We start from the raw sequence: 6,566 nt of genomic DNA, 5'->3' as shown, positions 1-6,566 counted from the left end.
GCAGGGCGATGACAGGGTCAGGGATTTCTGCATCAGAAGGACCCTTCTGGCAGCTTTCAGGAGAATGGGGCAGTGGGACACCAGTTAGAAAATGATTGTCGTCCAGGTTATCAGACATACTAGTGGCTTGGATTAGGATGGTGGCTACACGAATGGAAAGAAGCTGTCTATCTCCCTTTTAAGGGGACTGTGAAGGTGTTTCACCCAAAACTTCTGCTTTTATCTCATCAGCCACCCCCAGCTGTATAGGGGACTGGAAAAGTCATTTAGTTGGACTCATGGTGGTCCAGAATTGAATGGGGACCCCCGTCCTAAGGAAAATGGAAAAAAAACAAAGGCTGGGTGGGCAGCTAGCCACTTCCATTGAGAGGAAGTCAGAAAAGGAGAGAGAAGGCACAGCCTCCGAGGAGAGCATGAGGTCTGCAGGTTTCAGGCAGGATGGACCCAGGACCCAAGGTGGCTGAGTGCCAGGCACAGTGAGGGTCAAAACCTGCTGGGAACAGTGCCTGGCTTGCAGTTGATGCTTGACGAATATTTACTGAAAGCGTGGGTTTGGCCATGTGAACATTACCGATAACCTTGGGAAAGGCAGTTTCAGAGATGTAGGTGGGAAGCCAGGCTGCACTGAGTAGTGCAGTGAGAGGAAGGTAAGACCTGAGTGGGTGCCCTTCTTTCCAGAAGTTTGGCTGGGGAAGGCGACGGAAATGGGGCAGGTGGAAGGAGATGGGGTGTTTCGTTCAGCTCTGAATCCCAGGGCCCAGCCAAGCATTATTATCCCCAAAAGACAAATGAGAAGACTGAAGCTTCAAGGGGCGGACCCATGGCCCAGGTTTCCAGAGGGGACTGTGATTGGCACTCAAGCATGCCCTGGCCTCTCCGACCACCACCCCGCCTGGCTCCACCACCTCCCCACCCTTGCCCGCTCATGCTCCTTCCCAGCATCCTATTTTTCTTTAATGAGCAGTCTCTATGATAATCACAGTTGGCCTTTTTATGAACTAAACAAACCAAAGCTGCAGGGTGTTTTTTGTGTTTTTTTAACAAAAGAGCTCATTGAATAAGCAATGGGCTTTTCTGCAACTATTTTTAAAGATGGAGCTGCAGGCTAGGCTATGAGGAAAATCACAGAGAGCGGTCTCCTGAAGGTCACCCAACACAGAGGGAAAAATCCAGAGCTGGTGGACACTTCTCTACCCCACATGCTGGGCCCCAGCAGAAAACGGAGGTCGTGGGTGTGACTTGTAGAACACAGCTCCATCCTGCCGCAGGGGCGTCCAGGGTGGCATTTTCCCACCAGTGGCCCTCCATCCTCTGCAGTGTCCCTAACCCGGTCCCTTTGTCCAGGACATGGCCTCTGCAAAACCCTGGGCTGCACACTTTCCAGAAGGAGATACCACAACTACACCCGCCCCCCTTCACTGCTCCCCACATTCCTTCCTCCTCCAGGTTCTCACCTCCGACACCCACATATGAGTTTCTGATCAATCCACTCCCACCGCGAGCCCCCCAGGAGCACAGCTCCCTGTATTTGGAGAATATTCAATGCATACATGTACCTTGCTCCACCCAGAGAACCGAGACCTCAGACATGGCCCCTGCCCTCCAGGAACTCCAAGATGGGGCCAACATTTCAGGGAACACAAACCTCACACATAATTCCCAACCACTTCCAAGGCATTGTCTTGGGAAACTGAGGCTCAGAGAGGTCAATAGCTGTCCTAGGGCTCAAACCCGGGGCTCTTTCTGTCTACATGATTCCAGCCTTTTTTACACAGTGCAGGGAGCTCTCCCACTCTAGTTCTCCCACTAGAGAGCTCTGGTTCAGGAGACTTGGAAGGTTCTGGAACTTTGTGTGAGGACATGCTTGGCAGGTGCTGCCAACTGGATTTTTGGTCAGCACTGGGTGACTATCTGGGCCTCAGTCTCCTCAGCTGTAGATTGGGTTGATAACAATATCAGTACTAACAGTAGTAGCTGTTAATATTTACTGGGTCCTAACTATGAGGCACATGGCACAGAGTCCTCTCTGGCACATGACACCATTATTTCCCCCAATTGAAACAAGGAAAGTGAGACTCAGAAGAGCAAAATGTCTTGTCCAAGGTCACACGACTTGCATAGATTTGAACCCGGCAGCCTTGCCTGGCTTACCTTGCAAGGCTGTTGGGAGGATGCAAGAATGGGGGAGATTGGGCTTGAACCCCCTATTTCTGCTCTCGGTTCTGCTGCAAGGCCTCCCTGCTCCCCATCGTTGGAGCCTGTGCGCCCCCTGCTGGTCAGAGCAGCTCCTGCCGCTCAGCCTCTTTCCTGGTGACACCTAGGTCAGGTGGGCACCTCTGAAGGCCTGAGGAGCAGTAGGCTGGGGGCCAGCCCACCAGAGCAGCGTGGGGACCGGCAAGCCAGGAGGTCAAACGCTAGCCTCATCACCCAATCCCCTCTGCGACCTTGGGTGAACAGCTCAGGCAGGAGAAACCACTGTGCAATTAATTTATGTTTTGTTCTTATTGCGTTTTCCCCTTCCCGGTTCCAAGAAGAGAGCAGACCTCCGTGTTCCTTTGCCTCCGGGTCTTTGTATCAGTTAATCACCACTTACTGGCTATTTTGGTAAGTGCTGAACTCGAGGAGATGGCCTTGGGACAGCTCAGCTGTGCTGTTTCCTAGAAATCACTCGGTTTTATCTGTTTGGGCAGGAAAACACTTCCCCAACAACTGTGAGCCCTGCCTACTGTGTTTCCCGGAAAATAAGACCTAGCTGGACCATCAGCTCTAATGTGTCTTTTGGAGCAAAAATTAATATAAGACCCAGTCTTATTTTAATATACGATACGACCCAGTCTTTAATATAATATAATATAATATAATATAATATAATATAATATAATATAATATAATATAATATAATAATATAATATAATACTGGATCTTATATTAATATTTGCTCCAAAAGATGCATTAGAGCTGATGGTCCAGCTAGGTCTTATTTTCAGGGAAACACGGTAGAACCTAAGGCAGGTGGGCAGGCTCTGACATCGCCTGCTCTGAACACCTGAGACTACAGAGTCATCAGCAACCGTCCCCAAGTTACTTTCTCAAGAGCATCAAATAAAAACAAATCTGGGCTTAGTAAGGAAGACTTTATTCAAAAGGATTGTTGCAAGGCAGGGGGAGGGGAGGGAATTCCGGCAAGAGGGCGGATGCACGGACCATCAGGTCTGCAAGCATCTCCAGAGCTAAGCAACAGAGATCTCGTCTATAAAAAAGAGAAAACACATGTAAGAAGAACCCGGTGTGGGAAAGTAGGATGAAAGAGTGGCATGATGGGATAGAAGATGAGAGAGCGTTTTACCCTGAGGCCAGCCTGTTTCTAAGGAGCTCTCTGCCAGCTCCGCTGAGGGCCTAAGTTCTAAGGGCCTGGAGGGAGGAGCAAAGCTTAACCAAAGGTTGGTTACCAAGCACTTTGTTCCGAATGACCAGTGGAGACAACTAGTTCAGGCAATCATTTATGGGGCAAAGGAAGGGGATTTTGAGGTCTGTGTCTGGCCTTGTCTTGTCATAGGTAAACGGGGGAGGGGGGCCTCTGTGACTCTTCCCCAATTCACATAGAGAAGGAGGTTCTTTGCAATAAGCCATTTTCCAGAATACAGAGGGTAGGGTGTTCCTTTAACCCTCTGTTTTCCAGGAGCACAGGGTTCGGGTTCTATTTAGCATCACCAAGAGTGAGAACACTGTTCTTAGTGGGTTGAATCTATAAGTAGCAAGAATGTTAATAGTGTCGGTGCTGGAATATAAGAGTAAATAGACCACAGGCATTGATGTTTTTCCTAATTGCTGATAAAACTCTGGCGGAAACGTGTATGTAGCCCCGGGTTGAGCAGGTGGTGGTGGTGGCTGTGAGAAGGCACCTGCTGGGATATTTGCTATTGTCTTCACCTCCTGGAGTTCAGAAGCCAAGAGCATCTCCATGGGGACCCTGAGCCTGGGGAAGCCTCGTGGTTTTCTGCCATCAGAAGAGCCACACATGGCCACCAGAACTCCCATCATTGCTGTGGTCTGGGCTGGAGTCGGGACTCTCGGTGTCTTCTGCACTAGGCGCTGGCTGGTGGCTATTTCGGTGATTCGTGGCTTGGCGTCAGACATCCACGGGGCAGGAAGCCCCAAGCGGCTGGCCTTGCCTTGTTTGTGGCTGCACTCCCAGCACTTGGCACAGTGACATTCACTGAATGAATGAAGGGTGAGCCCTAATGGCAATGGGGATGTGATCAGACCACACATGTCCTAGCGATAGCGTGAAAACGATAGCCCATGAGGCTGGAGAGGTAAGTGGGAGTGGCCTGAATGCCAGACTGAGTTTGGATGTGGTGCTAAAGGTTATGAGAAGGCATTGAGGGTTTTGAGCGGGAGATTGCGCTGACCCGACCTCTGTTTGGGGGCAGAGGCTGTGGTTTCTGTTTGAGAGAAGATTCAGCCCCTGCCCCCTTCGCCCCCATCCCCGGCCTCCTCCAGGATCTGACTAAGAGCGGCCCAGCACCTGGTCAAACGCTCACTGGGGATTGGCCAGAAACTACTGCCTGAGTGGGAACAACTGAGTATTTTTATTTATTTATTTTTTTGGTTTCAAGGGAGGCCTAGCCTTGCGTTCTTTGTTCTGCGGCTGGCTTCCTCTCAGAAAAGCTTGTAGCGCCCCCTGCTGCCCATTCCTGGAAGCACACGGTGGCTTTGGGGGAAGAAAATAAGGAAAGCAAAACCCTCCCACTCCCAGAGGGTGGTTTGCCTACCACTGTCTCCAAAATACTGACTCAGCACATGCCTCTCGTGACTGACTGTACCCAACATTCTTTCCATCGCCAGCTGTTGCAGCCCGCGTGCCTCTTCCCACCCCTGCTCCTGGGTCAGAGGGGCTCATCTCTCAGTGGAGGGGACCTGGAATCCCACGCACTCACATCATGTTCTGAGTACCTCCAGGTTTGGCCTATGTAATGGGTTGAATACTGTCCCTCAGAAATCATGTCTACTTAGAACCTCAGAATGTGACCTTGTTTGGAAAGAGGGTCTTGGCAGGTGTGATTAGTTGAGAATCTCGAGATGAGATCATCCCGGATTTAGGGTAGACCCCAAAGCCAATGACTGGTGTCTGTATAAGAGAAGGAGGAGCTCAGAGATACACAGGACAGACAGCCGTGTGCAGGAGGCAGACATGGGACTGATGGCGATTACAGAACAAGGAACGCAGAATGGCCAGCTGGCAGCTCCCAAAAGCCAGGAGAGAGACGTGGAGCAGAGATTCTCCCTCTGAGCCTCTAGAAAGTACCCTGCCAGCACGTTGATCTTGGACTCCTGGCCTCCAGAACTGTGAGATAATAACGTTCTGGGGCTTTAGCCACCTGTGTTGTGGGAGTTTGTTACGGGAGTCCTAGAACTCTAACACAGCCTGTTCCAGGATCTAAGAAAAGACCCGTGGGGCGGGAATGTGGCAGGGAGGGTCTGGGAGACCCCATAAAGCAGGAAGGGCCTAGGCTTATTCTTAGAGCAGTGGGGCCATAGGGGACGCTTCGGTGCAGCTTATGTTGTTAGAGGTCACTGCGCAGAGGCCAGGGCAGGGAGGCCAGGGAGCAGCCCCCAGGTGAGGAATGGTGCCTGCAGGGGAGACAGACCAACAGGCTTGGATTGGGGGTATATTCTAGAAAGAGAGCCAACAGCACTAGCCAACATCGGAGAGGATGCAGGAAGGTAGAAGAGCAAGAATCAGCATCTCCCAGATGTTTAGCTTGAGTACCCAGTGGGTGGGAGGTGAGGTTCCCCATGGTGGGGAAGGTTCTGGAGATTCCTGCTCAGAGGACAAGATTGGGAGGAGACTGGAGCCCAGTTCTGGACCGGTGAGGATCAGAAATGTCCAGGGGGCGTGAAGTGGTACCTCACTGCGGTTTTGATTTGCATTTCCCTAATGACTAACGATGTGGAACGTCTTTTCATGTGCTTACTAGCCATTTATATGTCTTCTTTGGAGAAATGTCTATTTGAGTCCTTTGCCTATTTTTTCAGTGGGTTGTTTGTCTTTCAGCTGTTGAGTTGTAAGAGTTTGCTCTTTATACTAATTGTGTAACACAAAGAAACTAAAGCTCGGACAGATTAACTGACTTGCAAAGGTCTTGGGAGCCAGGCGAGGACTCCTATCCACTTCCTTACCCCACTTCCCTCCTCAGCTGCAATTAGATTTCTGTGGCTGGAGTTGTGTCGTGCTGACCTGTGCATGCCTCAGAAAAGTGATTAGGAAGGAAAAGATGAGGCAGAACAGAGGGGGACCCCTCTTCTGAAAGGACTTCCCAAGGACAAGAGTCCTGAGAAATGCCTTGTCCTGGAAGGGGCAGAATGTTCGGGAAGCTGATTCCCAGGTAGGCTGCTCTGCTTGTATGAGAGTGAACATGCATGTGCATGTGGCGTTTGCCTGTGTGTTCACACATGTGCACGTGTCTGCAAATGCCACAGCCGCCAGGGCCCTCACCATCTATGTCCCCTGTCCTATGGCACCCATTGTACCGCGGGGAAGAGACTGCAGGAAGCACGGCCAG

The sequence above is a fragment of the Rhinolophus sinicus genome, linkage group LG10 (genome assembly GCF_036562045.2).
Source record: "Rhinolophus sinicus isolate RSC01 linkage group LG10, ASM3656204v1, whole genome shotgun sequence".
In the NCBI taxonomy this organism is placed as follows: Eukaryota; Metazoa; Chordata; class Mammalia; order Chiroptera; family Rhinolophidae; genus Rhinolophus; species Rhinolophus sinicus.
The sequence above is the reverse complement of the archived record's forward strand: the minus strand, read 5'-3'. Positions refer to the sequence as shown.